Source organism: Pteropus alecto, unplaced genomic scaffold (genome assembly GCF_000325575.1).
Source record: "Pteropus alecto unplaced genomic scaffold, ASM32557v1 scaffold222, whole genome shotgun sequence".
NCBI lineage: Eukaryota > Metazoa > Chordata > Mammalia > Chiroptera > Pteropodidae > Pteropus > Pteropus alecto.
In genome coordinates, this window is record NW_006433716.1 from 3,396,022 (window position 1) to 3,420,171 (window position 24,150).

The 24,150-nt window shown below is 32.8% G+C and overlaps 2 pseudogenes; both read left to right on the forward strand.

Annotated features, from left to right (window-relative positions):
* The first annotated feature begins 10,743 nt into the window (after positions 1 to 10,743).
* Positions 10,744 to 10,862, forward strand: LOC112476999 (annotated as a pseudogene).
* A 9,327-nt stretch (positions 10,863 to 20,189) lies between these two features.
* On the forward strand, positions 20,190 to 20,308 carry LOC112476990 (annotated as a pseudogene).
* The last annotated feature ends 3,842 nt before the right edge of the window (positions 20,309 to 24,150 follow it).

The following is a 24,150-nucleotide window of genomic DNA, read 5'->3' on the forward strand; positions in this document are numbered from 1 at the left end:
ACAGCAGTATTGCCTCATGTTTATACATTCTGCTCATTCCCCTTTGGCTAGTAAATGCTGTTTTTGATACTAAAGCTTATTTGTATCTATTTCTTTTTCTTAACCTTGGCTCTACAGTTAGCTAGATGTCTGCAGGGGTATTCACCTCACCAGAGGGGCTATACTTCACTAGCCAAACAACTTTGTACATTTGCCATACCAGGAATAGAAACAATTGTGATTTAACTCTCTCACTATAACCCTAAAAAACATGACAGCCAGATGGTCAAGCACATTTAAATGACTGACGCTAAACACAAAGGGGAAAAATGTATGTACATATAATGTGTGTGCGTGCGTGCGTGCGTGCGTGCGTGCGTGTGTGTGTGTGTGTGTATGAGGGAGACTTTTCCATTCAAATTTAAAAATGCAGCTGGCAAAACTCCTCAAACCTATGAAAACACTGTATGGCAAAATCTCCCCCACTTTGCAATAAGATCAACATTCATAGACAGTTCTTATGTAAGAAAAGGAAGAAAATGAACTTGTTTTTGACGTATGCTTGTTCTGATTTGAAATATCTTGACGTATACTTGACAGCTCTGGCTATCTTTGGCTTTTGGGTCATGTTCTTATCTTAATCCCTTATACTATTCAGCGTTTTGCAAGGAAAAGCATTCATAATATCAGATTGCAGTAGAGATTGTCCAGACTCTAGTGTGTATACAACGCAACATTTCTCCCTTTGACTTTTGCAGATTGCATCACCTTTTAGAGTGGATAGTAATTTGTAGGAATCAGCAAGAAAATTGGTCTCAATGCTCATAAGGAATGAATTGTGCCAGTTTAAAGTTATCCCAATACTTTAAAAGTGAGCCACTGTCTTTCCTGACAGGTGTCAGACATGTTAACCAAGAGAAAGCTGGGAGGACCGTAAACAGCAAAGTTAAGCCTCAATTAATCGTTTCTACAAGAGCTAAATTATAATGACAGAAAACAAAAGAATGTGAAATAAAATGGCAGACAATGTTATATTGTATCTCTATGTGTTTCAAATTTTTATTCATCCAAAGTAATTCAGAGGGTTTGCAAGCTTATAGAGGCAGCATAGTATAATCCGCTTCCGGTTTCAATAGATGAGAACAAAGCCATCTTTCACAATAAAGTTCATAGGTATTTTACATTAATGTATTAAAAATGACTGTTTTAAAGTACTACATAGACGTTGTGATTATATCTTTTTGAGGGCTATATTTAGATATTTATATCTGGTACAATGAGCTAGGAGCAAAAATAAATCAGCCCAGGTGAGAAAGGAGTAATGAGATGAAAATGAACAGTTAATTCTAGTGGGAGAGAGAATATTGAATAGTAAACTGGTCCAATGGGAGTGCCAATGAATGACTTGGTTGATTATATTAGAATTTATCACCTTTGGCAAAGGTTATCTTAGAATCTCTGCTTTCTTTTTGAAGTGATTTGAGGAAAGCGTCCTTCTTATGTGGGTATTTATTTACACATGCACTCAAGTTTCTAAGAAGCCAGAAGGTAAATGCTTCTCCAGTTCTGATGGTGGTGACTCACTTACTGACTGTTAAGTCATACTATAGCTGCATAGATCTGGCATAGTGTCATGGTGGCCACCATTTTTTCTACATCCTTGTCTAATTTCATTCATACAAGCTAACATCACGAATGCTGATTTAGGGGCAGTAGAGTGTAGTGATTAAGAATGCAAGTTTGGAGTCAGACTTTTTTTGGTTTCAGTTCTAACTCTACTAATTAATTACTAGCTATGTGACCTTGGGACCTTTACTTAAACTCCAATTGTCTCAGATTTCTTGTCTTAAAAAGATTATAATTGCAACTACTTTAGGATTATTGGAAGGATTAAGTGGTAATTTATACAATTAGCCTACAGTGGTAACTATATACCTGTTATTTTTAATTTTCTTTGAATGACCTGGTCAACTATAGTTCTGAATTGCTGATGAGATATATCATGGTTATCTATGAAAGAAGCAAGATTTTCAGACAATGAAAACGGGAAGAAGGGAAAGTCTGGAGTGAAACCATGACTTCCTAGGCCAAGGAGACAATTCTATTTAACTCTGTACCATGCCAACCTCATCAGCAATATTGTTTACTTCTCCAAATCATGAAAAATATTAATTACTATTTTTTAAAAATGAAATTAGATGCATTAGAGGTAGTGTTTATTTTACTTTTAGAAAAGGAAAAATAAAATTTTGTATGCTTACATAAGATTTGTATTTCAATTTTAAATAAGGTATTAGTATGTACATATATACATCAAAGCTCAGCAAGATGATATTTTACAACCAAACTAGAATTTGACATTGAGTGTTAATCTGTGTCCAAAAATGTTATGGGAAGCTAGGAGAGTATAGATAAGAAGAAGGGATAATAAGTAATATTTGTTTACATCAGAAATCTAATTTTTTTATAAAATATTTTTTTATAATAAAAATATTTCAGAGTTTTGAAAATGTCTCTTGAGGAATGCTTATTGCAGGATTTTTAAAAGTTCATTGCTGGAAGTAAATGATTTAGAACCATAACCAAATTAATCCAGCAAAGGAGTACTGTAGATATATGGGAGGCATAGTGTCTCATGAAGGAAAGAAATTGGGATAATTTTGAGTAATAAGAGAACCAGTCTAAGCAACTGACTATTTTTGTGATTTCTGCTTGTTGCCTATGGTAGAAATTAACTTGAAAATATCAGAAATAAAAGTATAAGAAAGAAGGTAAGAAGTAGAAATCTTAGCAAATAAAACATGAGAAAGTAAAAGAAAAATGAACAACTAAATCACCCATGGTGATCTATGATCATTCCTGATATGTTAAAGTATTTCAGCCCATAGATAAGCTTCAACTTTTGCACACATTCAGGAATGTAGATTTCAAACGAAGACTGCTGCCTTCCTTCCTTCCTTCCTTCCTTCCTTCCTTCCTTCCTTCCTTCCATCCTTCCTTCTTTCCTTCCTTCCTCCCTCCCTCCCTTCCCTCTTCCCTTCCATTTTTCCCTTCTCTTTTCTTTTTCCAAAGAATGGAAGAAAACATCCTGGGTAAATGGACATTATTAGATAGAATATGGATCTCCAGAACCTACAGCTACTCGAAGTTCCACAAAAGCAGATGCTAAGTTTGCTTTGGCACTTTTTTTCTCATGTGCAAGTCCTTAGGACTCCGAAGAGACTAAATACAGGTTTTGGGGGGTATTACACAGCAGGAAGTTGACTTTTTAAGCACTTTAAAATAAGTATGAAAATGTGGTTGGAAATCTGAATCCAGTTTTCTCGTTCATAAACAGTGATGTTGAACTTCAAGTGTTGAAAATAATATCCAATTCTGCCAATTGTCTCCTAAGTCATTTGAAAACATTTAAATATGCATAGCAAACGTGTGCTTGTTTTAGATCCTATGTATAGCAATCTATTCAGTTTAGAATTCTCTTTACCTCAGGACTTCCTAAGGCTTCTTATTTCTTTTATTAAGTTTCAGTCGAACATCATCTCCCCTCACAATCCTTTCTGACCTTACAATCTCAGGGCGTACACCCCATTCATTCCAAACTCAAAGACAGAGAAATCCTGATTTGCCCTTTATTTATTTATTTTTTTGTTAATATTGACCCTTAAATACTAGAATTAAAATTTTAAAAGAAACTAAATATTAGATTAAACAAGGTCATCTACTTGTGTGTTATTTCACCATAGGCTTATAAAGTGTGCCTGTTTTACTTTTTAGCTGGTGTAAAATTTTCAGAAAGGTAAAGATAAAAGAAAATTAAGAATAATATTAACTTCACATCACTCATAGGTTAAAAATGAGAAATAGTGGATGGAGTTTAACTCCATAATATCTGAAAAAGTTGTCCTTTAATGTCACATCAAATGAATGTTCAAATTGAAAGCAGAAAAAGGAATCGGAATCGGTAACTTTATTTTGGGTGGAAAACTAAAACATATTGTTTTTCATTGTAGAGTAACATATCTGAAAAAAAGTCACGATAGTCACTATATATATATGTTTTTATTATACATACTATATTTGTTCAAGAAACTATGCTTTAGTTGTAAATGGCCTGTTATGTGATTCAAAGATAGCATAGATAATTGTCAACTTGAATGTAAATTTTTGTATGTTTTTATGTCAAGAGAAAAGAAATGAGATTTTTAGTTGAGGTTACAATATATTGGTTTCTTTTTGCAGTTAAGTGTCAGGAAACACTGGACTTGCACTTGAATGTAATGAAAGTTTTTCTTCAATAGGCTGTCCATAAAATTAAATCTTGGGTTTGAGGGACTACAATGTTAAGTGTTTAAAATATGCTCAATGATGGAATGAGTTTCCTGTGTGGAATAAGTAATGTTTGATTAAATCTATTTTCTGCTTACAGGATAAAATATTGTTTCTGACAAAATTAAATTACTTCCACAGCCCCCTCATTAGCATAATGTGGATTTTCCAAGCTGCCTTTATACATGAAATAGTACAAGCTGTAATGAATGAAAGTTCACACAAGTTATTTCAGTAGCAATTCTCCAGTGCTTTCCAGAAGTTTTGATGGCAGACCAGTTCTTTATTCCTGAAAAACCTGACGATGACCCAGTGAGTAGGCTGTTATAACATATTCTCTCAGATGAAAGAGTGACTACAGAAAATTGAAATATGTCCAGCAGAAGATCTTGACTTTATCATTATTATTATTTATCATATCTCTAAGGGTACCAAGGGGTTGTTAGATGATTTCGTCTAAGAAAAAACCCAGGAAGAAAGCTGCAATTAATGTTGTTAATGCAAGTCAATCAGAGCCTAGATATAGCAAAACAAAACAAAACAAAACAAAACGAAACAAAACAAAACAAAAAAAAGCTCAAAGAAATGTGGGAAAAACAAATTGTAGGATAGAGCCATAGAACAAAGCTGAATATTTATGTTTTCACCATACTTAATCATTGTTAGCGATATATCCATTTCCTGAAAGTCTGTATTTTAAAATTAGGTTTATTGAGGTATAGTACATATGGAGTAAATTTCAATTCTTTTATGTTTGTTTTGATTAATCTTAACAAATGATTGCAATCATGTTATCACCACTATAATCAAGAGAGAGAGCATTCTGATCGTCCCCAAAAGACCTCTTTGAAATCAATCCCTTCCAGAAGGTCACATAAACATAATCATAGAGTGAATTCCAGTTGCTCCACATTCTTGTCATCACTTAATATTTTCAGATTTTATTGTTATTAATGTTATTTCAGCCATTCAATAAACTTGTCTTGGTAAATGTGATTTTAGTTTTCACTTCTCTAATGATGTAATGATGCACATCTTTTTTTATGTACTTATTTATTTTTGTGTGTTTATTTGAAACATCTGTTCAAAATATTTACCCATTTCTATTTTGTATTATGTGTACTTATTCTTATTGAGATGCAATAGTTCCTTATGTACTCTGGAAACCAATCCTTTCTCAGTCATGTATTTTGCAAATATTTCTCCCAGTTTGTGGTTTGTCTCTTCATTTGCTTAATAGCATGTCTTTCAAAGATCAGAAGTTTTGATTTTGATGCAGTCTAATTTATCATTCTTCCCTTTTACGTTTCTTGCTTTTTGTGCTATATCTAATAAATTTTTCTCTAAACTAATGTGACGAAGATTTTCTATGCTTTCTTCTAGAAGTTTTATAATCATAGGTTGTACATTTAGGTATATAATCCATTTGAGTTAATTTTTTGTATGTAATGCAAGGTATGGATTATGGTTCTTATGGCCACAGGGTTCTCTCTAAGAACTGTCAAGGCCTTAAGAAAGGCATGGGCCATGAAGAAAACAAAGCATTTTTAAAAAGATGTAAAAATGCTCCATGATGTATAAAATTCTCAAGTGTCCACAAATGGCAAATTCATATAGGTGTAAACAGATGCATGAAGAATTAGAAATATTCTGTTAACACAGTTTTTAATTTATCTTTTTTCTTTTTTTTTAATTAAATTTATTGGGGGTGACATTGGTTAATAAAATTATATAGATTTTAAGTGTACAATTCAACAATACATCATATATATATTGCATTATGTGTTTACTATCCAAAGTTAAATTTCCTTCCATCACCATATATTTGATCCTCCTTACTCTTAACGTATCTTCTCCTTCTCCTCACCCCGGTAACCACTAACCTGTTGTCCGTGTCCATGAGTTTCTATTTGTTTGTCTTTTTTGTTGCTTTCAGTTTTACTTCCTATATATAAGTAAATCATATGGTTCTCAACTTTTTCTGTCTGACTTATTTTGCTTAGCATGCTTATATCAATATCCACCAATGTTGTCTCAAGTGGCAGTATTTCATCTTATGGCTGAGTGATATTCCATTGTATATATGTATCTTCTCTATTCAATCATCTATTGAAGGACACTTTGGTTGTTCCATGGCTTGACCATCGTGAATAATACTGCTATGAACATCAGGGTGCATATATCCTTACAGATAAATGTTTTCAAATTTTGGAGATACCCAGAAAAAGATTGCTGGGTAATATGGTAATTCTGTTCTTAGGTTTTTGAAGGAAACTCCATACTGTTTTCCACAGTGGCTGTACCAATTTGTAGTCCCACCAGCAGTGTGTGAGGGTTCCTTTTTCTCCACATCCTCTCCAACACTTGTTATTACTTGTCCTGCTGATGATAGCCATTCTAACAGGTGAAGTGGTATCTCTTTGTAGTTTTGATTTGCATTTCTCTAATAGCTAGGGAAATTGAGCATCTTTTCATACATCTGTTGGCCATTTGTGTGCCTTCTTGGGAGAAATGTCTGTTCAGGTCCTCTGCCTATATTTTAATTGGATTGTTTATTTTTCTGTTATTGAGCTGAATGAGTTCTTTATGTATTTTGGATATTAACCCCTTATTGGAGGTGTTGTTTGCAAATATTTTCTCCCATTCAGTTAGTTGCCTCTTTGTCTTGCTGATGGTTTCTTTCGCTGTACAGAAGCTTGTAGTTTAATAGAGTCTCATTCATTTAGTTTTGCTTTTACTTCCTTTGCCTTTGATGTCCGATTCATAATGTCATTTTGATTCCCATATATATTCTCTTGGTAGAAGTATTTCAGGTCAAAATTTGGAACTATATGTCAGTGCATTGAATCCACAATTTGAATTGTTTTTGACACAATCTGTTATAGCAGTGATGGGAACTTCAAATTATGGTTCTGTGTATCGGATGTTAAGTCAAGATACCTCTTAAACACAAAGTAGGTCTAATGTAAAACTTACTTTACCTGATTAGCTGCTTCAGTCAGAACCTACAAATGAAAGGGCTTGCAAACTCTTTCAAGCACTCTTACATGTAATTTATTTTTATAGAATTCTTATATTCTTTTTAATTATTTTAAAAGTAATTCATGTTAATTTCAAAATTTTTTAAAATAAAATACCTAAACTTCTATTATCCAGAGGTAATTTGTGTTTACTTTTTGTATATATTCTTCCAGTATTTCCCTAAGCATGTATATGAATATGTGTATTTCTCATAGAATGTGATTCCACTTGTTCAATAAAAGCAAACATATCTATGCATGTGCATGTGCACAAACTTATATTTGATGTTAATGCAATATATTGTTTGTATTTGTTTTTATAACTTATAACCTTTAGTTATTAGCACTCCTACATATGAAAAATCCATGTAATGTACATTCACAAATTTTATGAAGCTCTATAGTCCTGCAGGTGCCAGATATGAGATTTTTTTCTTTTTGGTAAAACATTGATTTAGGGAACTTTTTAATTACTCTTCCAACAGTTTCTAAACCATATGTAGTTAGAATTTCTAACTAAATCAAAAGCTTACATCACTTCAATAAACAAATAAACAAACAAACAAACAAACAAAAAACCTCTAAGATGGCCCTTATTCTCTGTTTTAGAAATAACTCTGTTGTCTCAAATAATGTAGCTGGCTTTATAGCCTGTCTGGAAAAGAGATAGAAAATCCCATGGCTACTCATAATTTACAGTCTGATAATAAGCACATTTCTAATTCATTTTGCCAATGGAAGGAGATTGATACTTGGTATAGAGTAATGCAGATGGTTACATTTCCTCATGGAGATAAAATACTGTGTCTATGCTAGTGGAATATGACTGAATTGCATATCTAGCAAGCTGAAGATTTTCTGTTGTTGTTAATTATTTAATCGCACAGATATTTGTAAGTCCCACTCTCATAGACTCAAAGAATTTTCAATTTTTATGTTGAGATGACAAAATTAAAAAAAAGATCAAATATTACTTTAATTCACCATCACAAGTCTGTTAATAACATCTTTACTTTTCTTTCTTCATGTTTTCTTTCAAAAGTCTAATCAAGAAAAAAATTTCTGATAGAATATACTTTGTTTAATAAAAGCAAAAGTATGTATGTATGTGTAATGATATAAAATATCTATATAGTGTAAAATCATTGTAAAATTGCAGTATGAGTAAATTGTGGGTTTGGCGAATTAAGGAATTTATAAAACAGTTTTGGAATGGTCATGAGACAAATTCTGAGATGTTTTAAATTAAATGACAACAGGTGGAAGAATGGGAGAGAGAGAGAGAAAAAGGAGGTTAATAAGTTAACAGAGCCATGGGACAAAACCAACAAAAGACAGCTCACATTACTGAATGTATGTGGAAACTTTGAATCACCTTCCAGGTGACTATTTCAGCTCCTATCTGGAAAGAATAGCTAACCACCAGATGCCACTGACTACTGCCCACAACCAATCCAAAGGATCAACACTTCTTCCTTACAGACTACACACCTAACTCAGAACTTTCTCAGCTTCACCTTCTGTGGCCCTCTATAGCTTTAGCCACTGTGAATTCTTTCAAAACAACTTACATCTTTCTCCTCCAAACTCATTTTAGAAAAGAGACCTGTCAACCCCAGAAAGTCAGACATGTTTGTCTTCTCCATCCAGCCCTGCTGCTGGTGGTTTAGATGTCATGTCCAAGAACCTGGTCCTTTTTCTGGCTAGCATATAGCTCAAAAAAAACCTTTTCTTTTAGAAAATCTTTTAGTCTTAAAGTTTTTTTTTTTAAATGCCTTTTTCTCAGTTATGGATCTAAGTGAAATTTTAGAAACAATATTTGTTTTGCCTTCTGACTCATAAAAGAATATTGTTTACTAACTGCTGAATTTTGATTTGTTAGACTTCCAAGAAAGTAGTATTAACATTGCATTTGTCAAAAAAAAAAAAAAAAAACAAAACGCAACAGAGTTATCAGATAAGAAAAAACATTCAATTATGTACTTAATTTTACTTAAGTTTGCCAATGGGACTTTTTTCATAGTAGAGTTGCTTGAACAATTGTTGATGGAATTATATAATCTGTGTACTCTATTCAGAAACCCAATGAAAACTATTAAAATCAGAACAGTCCAATAAATTTCTTTAGTGAGACGATTATATTTTGTAACTTATATAAATATTATTTTTTATCCAAGTTGCTTTCGTCAAAAGATGATAGTTGTACCATCACTGTCTGGAAACTATCCATTTTTATGAAAGGGAGACTGTAATTACTGGTAATATGGGCTGTGGCTACCTGTAGTCAGTTTATAAGGAGCCTTAAGTTAAAACTAAAAAATAAAAAGCTCATTTACTGTCAAAGCTCTGATGAAGGAAAAGGGATATACTCAAGCACCAAAATAGATGATAGGGCTACAGCCATTGGGAAGCTGACTGGACGGGGCAGGGACTAGATATTAGATGGGCTTTGTAGATTGGGGAAATGTCTGTGTATGAATTCATTCATTTATTTATGTATGTTCTACAAATATTTACCATGCATCTTAGATATACATAAGAATATGTTTGGTGCCAGAAATTCAGAGATAAAGAAAATACAGACTGAGACTTCAGAAGTCTCATGATATAGTTTGAGATGTAGTAAGTACAGTAAAAATTAAGACCGCTATTATGAAAACATGGAGATGTGAATCTCCATTCATTTAAGTCATGTATATCGGATCTCCTTTAAGATGGTCCTAGTTCTAATAGAAAACCCAAAATACACATTTGTGTCTATTTCTATACATATGCATTTCTCATTATTACCTATAAAAGAGTACCTATCACTTTTAATTATTATACTTTTTTGAATTTCGAGAATACAGTATTCTAGCCACTATATTCTATGTACTTACAGTTAGTGGAGCCATTCAGGGATAAGAAAACGTATTAATGAAAAAAATGTAAAGGGGATAAACAAGATTAAAAACCACAAGGATAAAGAAAATGGTAAGGGAAATTAATAATAGCATCTAATAACTTAGGCAATGTACGAGGTAATTTCACAAAAAGTTCTGTATATCTTAAAAATGATAACCATACTTTTTCTTTTATATATGTTAACTATAAAAGTTTTAAATAATACTAAAATAAATTTCCTAAAACCCATAACCCATCAATATAACATTTGATAATAATTTTCCTGGATAATTGGTGTGTTTATGTATGTTTAGTGTGAGTGAAAGATAGTGATAAAGATAGTTTGGGAGAGTAAAATTATACTATAATTGATGTTCAAAAAAAATTAAATGCATTATTTTAGTACTTCAACAAGAAAAAAACATACCTGGAAAAATTGCTGTACTTTGAATATTTTTAATGAATGAAAATATTAATTACTGTAAAATTAGAGAAATTAGAATGAATATATTTTCTTCTTTAAATTAAATAAAATGTCTATGGCCATGCCACCCTGAACAGGCCCAATCTTCTCTGATCTCGGAAGCTAAGCAGGGTCTGGCCTGGTTAGTACTTGGATGGGAGACCACCTAGGAAGACCAAGTGCTGTAGGCATAAAAAACAAAAAAAAATAAGAGATTGTAAGCCGACAAGGTACTTACAATCTGTGAGATCAACCAAAGGTTGCCTCATCTAAAAATATATATAAAATAATAAAATAAAATATTTATTTTAAAAATTAAGAATTTTCCCCGAATTTTAACTACATCTTTTGTACTAGACAGTCTGTATTTCCTATTCTAAATGATGACATTATTACACTTATTTTCTAAAATTCCACTGTCACTAGAATTTCAACTTTTATAATTATATTACTGATTTTACAAATGTCAGACATTACAATATTTACATTTGGTTCTTTTACCGTAATTCTTCTAGATTTTTTCCTTTGTTACATATTAAAAAGCAATATTTGCCACTAAGATTTTCATATTGTTTCTTATTCTTGAGTTCTTTATTTTTATTAATTATTGGGCTGTTTTTAAGATGGGTTCATGGATGCTTTTATATGCTGAATTAGTAGATGTTTAATGATATGCTCCCTACTATCTTGAAAAACATCTTAGCTAGGTATAAAATCACAAGATCACTCTTTATATAAGAACATTGTATTTTATTTTCCAATAACTTTTGATATTGAATAATACTGTGAACAAATTTGATGACAAATTTTCTTCTTTCTCATAACTGACTCTTTAAAAATCTGTTTTTACCCATTGGTGAAGTTTTTTCATTATGTTAAGATAAGCTTTATTGTAAACTTAGGCTTAGTGTTTATTTACTTGTCTTTCCTTATGTCAAGACAGTTTTCTTCCCAGAATATTTGAGCATTATTTTTCTATTTCATATTTTCTATTCAGGTATGATTATGTAAATGTTGGATCTCCTCTTTTTCTTTCTTTCACATTTACCATATTCTCTATAATAGATTATTTTATTTACTTTCCTATTTGTTTTTATGATTTTCATAAGCACATTTATCTTTCTCTTGGGGTGTGTGTGCCTATGTGTGTGCGTGTGGTAGTTGAGAAAGTATGGGGAGAATGTATTTGGAGTAGTACTCGGCGGCGTAAGAAGATATTTTATTTTTTTACTCTGGGAACACATCTCTCCTCAGCTGGGATTTATTACAAAAGAAAAAAAAAAGATAAGTACACTGCTATGAACTTCCAGTGCTTTATCTTCTTCGTCTTTTATCCTGCTTCTCAACTCTTACCTCCACACGCTGAAAGGCCAGGTCAGAAACGATAGAAATGACTTACTGATATGGCTACTTTTTTAACTCCCCCTTCTTTACTATTCTGCTGTTAACCTGTGTCTCTTCAAGGTCAATATCTCTCTCAAGGTAGACCTTATCATTTCAACTCACCTCAATTTTTTCTCAGTTCAATGCAATCTGACTGTTCTCACCCTTACACTGAAAGTGTTTTCATCAAATTATAATATTAGATTTAAAATCCTGTGGACAATCTTTAATCTGACTCATTTGACCTGGTGTACCTTTAGATAGGAAACTGAAACAAACAAACAAAAATCTTTATCCTATCTTTCAAGCAACAGCTAAAAGCAAATGTGTATGCACGTCAAGCAAATGTACCTGATCGTGCGCGTATGCGCGCACGCGCGCGCGCGCACACACACACACACACACACACACACGCACACACAGCAAAGTCCAGGGTTGATCAAGGTGTCCTGAATTTTGCAATCAGAAAACCTGGAAATAAAGTTAAAATTTAGCACAAATGTAAGTTTTGTACTTTATAGTTGAGAACGAGTTGTTTTGTTTCTTTGTGTAGGGAGGGGATAGTTCATCATGATATTGGAGTTCTTAGTCTCTGAAGGTGTAAATTTAACCTGTTTCTCTTAATCCTAATGAAAGATGTCTTAGTTCAGCTACATTTTTCACCTGGAAAGCTTCAGAATAATTTATTCTATTTCGATCATTATCCAGATGGTTTCCACAGTCCATAATCATAACACAACTATGATCTTGTTTTGCTGAAGTTTAAACTCTTTCAATACTAGCCACTTCAGGATAAAATAAAAATATATATATATATAATACATTATTTACATCTTTCTTAATTTGACTTCTGATGACTTTTCTTGACTTATTTGCATGCATACTATGCCCCTGCTAATTAAACTTTTTACAATTATCCAAAGTGCCCTGCTTGTTCTCTCTTTCATCTTCTATAGAAGTTTCCTCTATTTGGAATGTTTTTGCACTATTTTGTATTCCTGCAAAACTTTAACTCCCTCTAAATTTAATGTTTTCAATTTCTTGATTATTGAAATTCCTTAATTCCATTCATCCCACATATGCAAAATATAAGCATTTCGAGTTCTCTGAAATCAGAGTTAAGTATTCTGTTCTCCATGTTCTCTGAAATCAGAGTTAAGTATTCTGTTCTCCATGGCCTCATTCTTCTTTAAATATTTCTGTTATATTATATATTCATTTCCTATTGCTGCTGAAACAAATTACCACAAATTCAGTGGCTTAAAATAATACAAGTATATAATTTTACAGTAATGGAGGTCAGAAATCTGAAATGAGTCTTATTGTGCTAAAATTAAGGTGTTGGCAAGGGCTACAGGCCCTCTGGAGGCTAACGATAATCAGTTCCTAATCTTTTAGAAGCCAGTTGCATTCTTGGCTCCTGGCTTCTTCCTCCTCCTTCAAAGCCAGTAGTGTACATCTTCAAATCCCTCTCTGACTCTGACCCTCAGCTTCTGTCATCACACCTTTCCTTCTCTGACTCTGACACTATAGTTATCCACCTATAAACACCTTTGTGATTATATTGGGTGCACCTGAATAATCCAAAATAATCTTTCTTTCTCAAGATCCTTAATTGCACGTGCAAAGCCCTTTTTGTCATGTAAAATGACATACACACAGGTTCCAGGGATTAAGATATGAATATCTTTGGGGGGCATTATTCAGCCTACCACACATATAGTATTAACTGAATTGCTATTAAATATGTTTCTCCTTCCATCAACAGTAAAGAGTCTTCAAACAATTCTCTGTTTAATTAATTAAAAAAGGAGACCATTAGACTGATGGTCCTAGGTAAACAAACCAAAATCTAAGCCTGTAAATGCCTCAAGGTTACAAAATCAAAAAGCTAAAGACAACTAGTCACAAACAACCAACTAGGCTTAGGCTATAGCCAGTCAAATAATTTTGTTTCTTTGCTTCTGCATTTTTTCTATAAAACTCTTACCCCTGGCTCCTATGAGCAGAACACTCACCTTTGGTTTATCACTGCCTGATTTGAGTTGATTTTTGCTTAAATAAATTCTTTTAAACTTTTTAATATGCCTTAGTTTATCTATTAATATATCTGAGAGCTACATTCATCAAAATTTCTAAAAACTACAGATTTATGGGTCAAGTATCGGATTTACTAAATAAAATCTCTAGACTTTAAGTCAAGGGATCCTCATTTTAATGGAGTCTACAACACTTATTATACAAATGAAAGTGTAAAAACCACTACTAGAAGTCAGAGACTATGTACGATTTTTCACTATTTTATCTTGAGTTTCTAGAACAGTGTCTGATGCACACAAGATCACAATAAATGCATGATTAAATGACTGAATGAATGTATTCTATAACCTTTAAACTATTTTCATCCACAAGATTGATCCTTTAATTATAAGGTAAAAGAGAGGAATAGCAGCATTTTTTTAAAAGAATATATTGGGCAATTTCTAAATCACTTTCCAGCTGAAATTTGCTGGTACACATAATTTGTGTAAAAGGAATCTTCAAGATAGTACAATTTGATAAGAGAAATGGCAAACAATACTCCGAATAAATTAGAGCCCTATCCCAGCATTTTTACTCTCCCTGCTGGGAAATTTAGAACAGAGTCATAGAATAACCTCAGACTGATGCATTTACTTATAAACGCTCTGGCAAAAAATAATTTTATGGTGAAGCTAGAGATATGAATGTGAAAGTGATCTGAAAATCCTAAAGTAATGGATAAATAAAAGGATTTTTTTTTTTGTTTTTTGTTTTGTTTTGTTTTGTTTTAGAGTTGAAACAAGGTTTTAAGCTTGGATTCCTTCTTTAAGTCTCCTCCATTTAGAAAAGTACCAATGCTGCTCTCTGTGATGGTTATAAGAGGTGTCCTGTTCATATCTCCTTTCAAGTAGTACTTGCTATTTAGTTGCAAGGACAGAAGTTAGTTGACAGCTTCCAAGTAGAGCACAACTAGTACCCACCACAGCATTGAGTCAATGCCACACTTTTCCTGGGACACTCCCAGCCAATGACTAAGCATGGCACAGCTACAAAAGGCTTGGCCATTTCTAACGAACTTGTGACCCCTCTAATAGGCAACATGCTTTGGAATGCTCCATCAGTTTTGGCTGAGATTTTGTCAGATCTGATTACAGTCTGGGTCTTTTCTTGCCCAATTTTCTAGCCTCTTTTCTTCCACAGGTATTAGATTTTCTTCACAATTTCAAGGACTGCCCTGCTTACTCCTGCTTTCTCTTGCTTGCTTTCACTTTATCTTTCACAGATATTATCTCTTCCTCCCCTCTCTAAACAAATAACAAACAAATAAACAAAAAAAACAACAAACCTTTTCTACACCTAACACTAAGTGTCTGCTTCCTGAAGGACCCAAACTGTCATATTTCCCTTCCTGAAAGTCCTCATTTCACCTTCCACTTTAGCTTATTTCTCTAGCCTTATTGTAATTTCTGAATTCTGCTCAATGCTGGGCCTACTCAATGTGTGTGAGGCATGGGCAGTTGCGCAGGACCTTTTACTTAGAAGGGTCTATCTTGGTTTCAATCTCTTGTTGACATCTTAAAATTCTAAATAATTTTTGGAATAAGATCACCTTTTTGTTTTGTTCTGGGCCCCCAAACCATGTAGCCAGTCCTGCATCACTTTCTGCACTAAAACTTTTTTTAAAAAATTAAAATGAAAACATAGTTTACTTTTTATGAACATTTAAGTTGTTTGAATCATTTGTTTCCTATTGGTTTTTGTTGTTGGCACTTCTTTTGTATTAATCTTATTCTTCTTTCCTTTTATACTCTAATTTGGGTGAGAGAGTGTGTGCATGTCTTATTCCCTAACTGGAATGCAACCTCTGAAATCACATGTGAGGCCACTTTGTATTGCACATAAAATTGTCAAGTAAATATGCAGAATGACTGTAAATATTTTCTGAAAAAATGACACAAAATTCCCTTAACATAAAAGTAGAGGACGCAGATTTAAGAAGGGTAAACTTCAAGTTGTGACTAAAGTAAAACAATGCTTTAGCACTCCTCTATCCTTTCCTTCTATCTCATGAGGTAGTGGGGAAAACTTGTTTTCCAACACACTAAAACTCAATTTCTTCTGATTTAAACACTTTCATTATGTTTAAAACAGTTCATTTGTGATAAATTCTCAATCATTAAAAATTCTGTTCAACCTTCCTTTGTCTATCTCTCTGGAAGAGTTTGCTTTTTCCTTATGAAGGGAAGAGAGCAGCCCTAAGGAATCTAAATAACAACAAGAACAAGAACAATAAAAATAACAATATATATTTCTATGGACCAGGTACCATACTAATCATTGTACATTTAAAATTTCATTTATTCTTCATAAAAATTCTACAAAGTTGTTACTATTGATAATCTCTCAAAGGAGTTAATTATGATTTAGAAAGTTTAAACAATTAGCAAGTAGAGTTGGGGGACTGCAACTCAAGTCCATTTGCTACAAGACCAGGGTCTTAGCCAGGACACTTTTATCTCAGACACAAATATTTACCTGGTATTCATTTAGCAAAATGTACAGCTTTCTCCACAGATGTGTTTCTTTCTAAACACACCTGGGAAAAATATCTTGAAGCTGCCCATTGAAGTCCACATGGGTGAGAACATAAGACAAATCTTAATTAGGAAATTTAAAAGAAAGGCATTAATTAATTGGGCAAAAGATGTTTCCTACTTTCAGACCATCAAATGCACTACATTTTCCCCTTGTGCTTCAAATTACCTGAGACACTTATCTAGGGAAGACAGACCTAATCTGCACAAATGACCATAATCCTGAGAGCTTCTAAAGCTGATATGCAAAGATGGCTGAAATTCAAAGTAGTCAATGCAGAATGTGCTGTGTAAAGCTTTCAAAGTAAAAATTAACTCACTTATTATGTCTGTAATAATCAAAGTAGCATATTTTGCCTTGCATAACATTTCTCATGTTTTCCATAAATCATGATTTTAGCATCCTTTTGGAGGATTAAAGCTAAAAGTCATTCCTAATACTTAAGAACATTTTGTTTGAGTGGTATAATTGTTTTATTGGGACTTGCAACTTGGCAGCTTGTCTCTTCAATTACACTTTTTAAGTAGGACAAGACTCTGAAAGAAAGCAAAACCTTCGTCCCAAGTCTTGCAATGGGATTGGATATGCTGTAGTATCTTGCTGAGGCACATTTCCTAAAGCAAAAGTGTGTTTTGGCCGATGGTTGCTTCTGGTCACTTAATGCTACCACGGAACAATTACATTCTCTTTTCTGGTTCCTACAGGCCAGCCATCTAAAATTAAGTTAGAATATGCACATTTTTGTAAGGGAAATAGACTTGATTTAAATAAACCATAATAACTAATCAGTGCTTCTTAAAAACATGCCGTGGTCGACATAGACTCAGTGAAACCTCAGCAAATGTGTTTTAAGTGTCATGATTTTTAGTTTCATTCTTACATAAAGAATCCTCATATTGAATTGTTTCTTTTTTTATACAATAGGGAAAAATAGTGTCTCACCTTTTCCTAGATAATGCATCTTCTTTTAATACATTAACGTAATACTTTTCTATTTTGAGTAGGTGTAAGTTGTTCTTGCCTCTGTCTTCACATGCCCTCCAAGCTAGAATCAAAGATACTTTCTATATACAGTCTTAACCCTATCCAGTGTGTGGAGTATGGAATTAACTATGTTGCCAGTTAAAATTTTTCAAATATTAGTGATATCATCTGGTTTATCCCACTAGTAATGAAGTTACTCCTAAACAATTCAGTCCATAATCAAGTGGACTTTTGAATTAGTGTAGGTGCCAAAGATCCAGAACCTGGTGCTTCTGAGATGAGCTATGCACAGATAGATGCCAAACAAGCCAGTCTTTCCTCATCTGCGTGTCGTGTTATCCAGAATTTTGAATTTCAATTTTCCAAAATCTTCACTTATGCCTTTTTGTTCCTTCCTTGATCGCATCTCGTATATTTTAAATTATACTTGATAGTAGACTTCATGTATTTGCTGGTGATTCAGAGGTGTACCAGAGTATTTTTGCCAAAAGTAATGAACATAAACATTTTTACAAAGTAGGTGGCAGTTTTTTTATGGCAGTTTCTTGAACTACAAATTGGACCTAAAATGTAGCTTGAAATTTTTCATTAATTTGTAAAGTTCTTTAAAAATCAAATAAGAACCAGGTCGAAACAGGGACTATATTCAATGCATTTCAAAGAATCAGTTGACTCTATTTTTCTATAATGTCACATTTTCTTTTCTGATATAGTCATTATCGTAAGATATTCTTTGAAGTACATGTCCCTAAACAAGAAACTCACTATTTAATTCAAATAACTTTCATAATTATCAAAACTGCTTAATAATGAAGGGGAAAGGCAAATGAGTCTTATTTACAATTTGTACCTATTACAACTTGTCTCTCTTCTTACACCTCCACAGTCACACAATGTTAGAGTCTAAAAGCATTTCAAGCTTCTGAAAAAAAATCAAAAGATAAATAATTTCTTTTTGCCCCAACTTCAACTGATCCGATCATGTACATATTCTCTTTTATTTTTTGTTTCATCTAACTTTTTTTTCTTTCTTACTGTTACTCCACTCTCTCAACCTCTTTTTGCTAAATGTGCTCCCTATGTCTTCCTTCCTTTAGTGTAATGGTATCAAACAAAATGTAGTAAGTATTAGAAAGGACTGAGAAATCAATTCCATAAAATTTCTGGGTTAGAAGCATACTGACAATTTATGGAACATTTTTGTTTTATTTTGTTATTGCTCATGATGTAAAATGAGAAACATCCAACTCTTATAAAAACTGTTATAAGAAAATATAGTCAACCCCACTTTAATGGGCAAAATTTTATGCCAGTCTGCTCTTGAAAAGATTTTTCAAAGTTAGATTCAATACCATAGTCTTCTTCTGGTTCTGCCCCTTACCTGGTGGCAGATAGTTTGTGTAAACTGCAGGGATATGAGTGTAAATCTTGAGTCTTTCTCTTCCTAGTTAGTTCACTTTGGCATGTGATCTTCTTTAAATGGACAGTACAGGCCTCGCAACATTCTTATGACTATTACACGAGATAACACAAAATCTAGATGCTAAATACATGTTCATTTCCCACACACCTATGTAATCAACTTGTTTGTATTGGTGTTACTGATAGGATTATAACAATGAAGGAGGAAATGAGGGCTATTTATTATTTACTTACTTAATGTCTGAGTTGTATACTTTGACTTCATAATTGCAGATACAAATTCCATAATTTGAATATTGACTTAAAACCCACAAACTCATTTTACATATCATCTTTCTCATTTTATTTAAATGGAGTTGTGAAGTTGAGAGGGTAGGTATCATTATGATTTATTACTTTAAAGAATGAGTCCAAGTGATTACATGCTATAGCTAGTGATTGACAAGCTGAATCCAAAAGCCAGGTCTCTTAACTTATATTCAAATTCTTTTCAAATGTACAGTGTATAATTAAAAATAAAAAACAATGTTTATCACAATTTATGGTAAATGACATTGTTTCATGGTTGTCAACAAAGCATAATAACTAAGAGCATAAACTCTAGATCCTGAGTATGCAAGTCCTAGTTTTGCCACTTGCTAGTTGAGTAAACTTGGATAATTTACTTGTTTTTGTACTCCTGGTTCTCTCATTTGCACATTGGGTATAATAGTACTTCATTGGGTTATCATGAGAATTAAATGATAATGTATGTAAATTGTTAATATAGAACTTGGAACATAGTAATTGTTATATATGTTTGCTATTATTGTTATTATTATTGTATGACCTAGAAAGAATAATAATAAGAGCAAGTGTAATGGTAAATAATGAAAATCCATTACATATGTACTATAATCAAATATCTTATTTTAATTTACTTCTCTCAATGATAGATGTATATTAGCCACATTTTACAGATGAGGAAATTTATGCTGAAATAGTGAAAAATCCATTCTAGTTCATGAAACTAATACTTGTTAGAAAAAGGTTTAAATGAAAAGCTGTCTTCAAAGTCTATGTGCTTTCCACTATACCACGTGATGTCACTTAGAGTTAATCTAGTATTTCGTGTCTACAACCATGCTACACTGAACAAGCCTGATCTCATCTGATTTTGGAAACTAAGCAGAGTCGGGCCTGATTAGTACTTGGATGGGAGACCACCTAGGAAGACCAGGTGTTGTAGGCATAAAAAATTAAAAATTAAGGTATTGTAAGCTGACAAAGTTCTTGCAATCTGTGAGGTCAACCAAGGGTTGCCTCGCCTAAAAAAAAAAAAAAAAAAAAAAAATCTAGTATTTTCTTTTCACATTGAACAAACTAGGTCCAAGGTAAAATATTCATGAGTCCTAGGAATGATGTCTATCTAGTTAGTTATTGGCCTAAATGAGGACCCAGGATTCCTAAATCAGAGTCCAGTGCTTACATGGAACAAGGCTATGATCTAAATAAGTGTTTTGTTTTGTTTTAATTGTCCATGATCTCATAGTATTGTCACTGTTTTATTTGTTAAAAACTTATTGTAGAGAATTAGGGGAGAGGAGCATTTTTTAAAATTAATGAGGCATTTGTTCTCTATACATACAAAACCTAATAAAACGACAGGCAGACTGATACATAATTCATGGAAGCTAACAAATTACAGTGCATTTGCAAAAAGGACCTGTTCTTTCTTACTTATTTTCTGTGTGGTACATTAATGTCAAAAATAACATAGTGGTAAATATAGACAACATAGTACAACAATATTGGGATAACATATTGATATAACCCATGCCAGAAATGCTAGCAGCGTAATTAGAGGGCTCACGCAGTTTTAAAATGAAGCCAAAAGGTCAACCAAGCTTTTATTTCAGTAAATGTTATTTAATGCTTTATATTCTTTTTAGAGCAAGAATCCAAATCTTTATTACTAGAAAGATCAATCAGATACTTTAAATTCAAAGCTTAAATCCTAGTAAATGGACATTATTTAGGCTTTCAACAATCACAAGAATGTGCTAAGTATACAAATGTATATCACTAAGCAACACATTCAAAATTGCAGAATTCCAGATCTACTCCTTGAAAAGACTGCATTAATTATGAGGGAAAAGACTGTAGATGAGAAGAAAAGTCTTCTTCTTTCAAGGTTAAGAGGTACGGTTTTACTTTCATCATTGCTTTTCAATCCTGAGATGAAAACTCAATAATGTTCTGGCTAACTAGTTAGATTATGAATAACTCCAACAAAAATCTAGGCTCTTGGACATTGGGAGAAAAAAATAAAAACAAATATAAATAATCCCATAATAAAGAAAAATATTTTAAATAAGATATTTGAGGTTCTATGGAAGCATGTTAACAGAGCTTTTAATAAAAAGAAAGCATGTAATTGTTATCCTTCTCACATAATACTTGCCTGTAAAACATAGTTGAAGAAATGTCAATTGATATTCTAAGTAGACAAGGATTGCATGACATGTATGACACTTGCCATATATGGATATTCATTTTACTATCATTAGACATTGGGAAACAAACCAAAAAATAATACATGAGTAGTGCTTATCTCATAAATATGCTTCATTTTATTTAAGATAATATACTACACACGAATCAAAACTAAGAGCTCTTGATATTAAATGACAGGAGAGCCGTGAATCAGAATTCAAATACTAAAATGAGTGGACATTATATTTGTGTAGGGGAAAAAATAATTTTATCTCCACCCTTATAGGTTCTTGGCTGAAACAACACACTCCATCTCCAGACCCTTGGGATTAAAAGATAGAATAACATGAGAAAAACAAATGGAAGTTTAATCACATGTATGCCTCCTGTATACATAGGAGAGACCCAAGAAAACTGAGTAACTATCTGAAATGGTCCAACCCATTACCTTAAATACCATCTTCATCTAAAGATAAAAGATGTTATGGCATGAGGATCAAGTTATGAGAAGTTTTCAGGTAAAGCACGGTAAAGGAAAATATGGTTTTTATGTAGATTTGTTTCTTTCTTTTCCTTTGATAAGAGTTTCTAGACATTTAGTCATCCTTCTCTTCCAGGTACAGAGAGGGAGACACATTTACAAATGGAGATTTTCCTTATAAATGTAAATATCTCTTACAAAAGAACAACATCTACTAGGTTTTCAAAGCTTTTTCTATGTCTGCTGTTTCTTAAAAATAACCAGCTCAAGATAATCCTTATGCCAAACAGTCATATTTTGGAGTAGTAAATTCTACTTCCCTTCATATGCATTCATTGAATTCATGGTAATTGTTAGATATATTATGACAAATGCTTTCAAAATAACAAAGACAGCTCCCAAAATTCGAAACTACAAGATTTGTTTGGTCATATTAGGTTCATAAACATGCATTGCCCAGAAAAATATGAATGCCTTCTGAGACAAAATCATACAGATAGAATCAGTCAATAAATATAAATTGGTACTTTTGCAATTCAAGAGAAAGTGCTAGGTGATATGTTTAAATATTGTTAAAAAGAAAAACATAGGCCCAAAATGGCATCACTTGTGCTAAAGCTTAAGATACCAAACTTAGATTTAATACCTCACCTATTTGCTGTTTCAGCCTCTCTCAGAATCATAATCTTAATCAACAAGTCTGAAATTATCTGGTCAACACCAGTGAGGTCATCTCTCACATGGGCCCTTTCCCTTCCTCATAGAAACAAGAGGCAATCTGCATCATAAAATCCCTTGCCTCCAAAAGATATCCTGGCCTAAGAATAATCCTTTTTTGTTTGTTTGTTAATAGCTCCCTTATTCCACCTTTCTTCCTATAAAAGTCTTTTATTTTGTACAGTCTATCAGAGCTCTCTTCTAGTTGCTAGAGGAAATGCTGCCTGATCCGTTAATCACTTAGTAAAACAAATTAGATCTTCAAATTTACTCGGTTGATTTTTTTTAACAATAGTGATATAAGTTTTCTCTCCTTCTCCTGAGGATCTACCAGTCCTTTGGGAAGATATAATATGTGCATTAAAAATAAGGTCTAGTGAAACCAGGGGCATAGCCGGAAGTCCTTTGCTAGACCCTCTAGGGAACAGAGAATGTTGTCTTTGAAGTTAGGGTCAGACTCTAGGATGTTTAGCTTAGCACTTCCAAACAATAGGGAAATATGCAATGTGTGTGGAGTGTTCCTTTGGGTGAGATGGTATATTCATTAATTATTGCTGCTATAAAAAAATTACCACAAACTTAGTGTCTTAAAAATAATACAAATATATTCTCTTACAGTTATAGAGAACAGAAGTCTAAAATGAGACTTATGGGCTAAAATCAAGAAGATAGCAGAGCTAGCTCCTTCTCATGAATCTAGGGGAGAATCTATTTTATTGCCTATTCCAGCTTCTAGAGGCTGCCTGCATTCCTTAGTGCATGGCCCCTTCCTTCACCTTCAGGGCATATCACTACGACCTCTGCTGTGCCATCGCAGCTCCTTTCTGACTTAGACCCTGCTGCCTCTCTCTTATTAAGGCCTTTAGGATTTTATTGGTTTTACTTGGATAATCCAAGATAATCTTTCTATCTCAAGACTCTTAACTCAATCACATCTGCAAATTTCATTTTGCCATGCAAAGTAATATATTCACATGTTCTTGGGATTGGGATATGGACATATTTAGGGGACAATTTTTCTATTTATCACACACAGTGGTATAAAGTTTATGACTAAGTCCTATACTACAACACTACTCAAAGGTTCTAGAAGTCATGATTTCAATGCACAGGCATTTTAATAATACGTCTTTTTCAGCAATGAATATATACCTAATAAAGTGCTGGAGATAAAAATTTTTATATCTACAACTCCTGTTTTTAAAGAAATTTCAGTTGCATGGCTTTTAAAAACATTTTTAACCATGATCCATTGTATGAAGAACATTTTACTTTACAATGCAGTTCACATACACATCCTGTATATGTGCATGTCCGAAATTTCATATAATTCTTAGGCTAGTGAGAAAGTAGTATTTTCTATTCTATTCTTATTTAAAAAATATATTCATCATGACCCT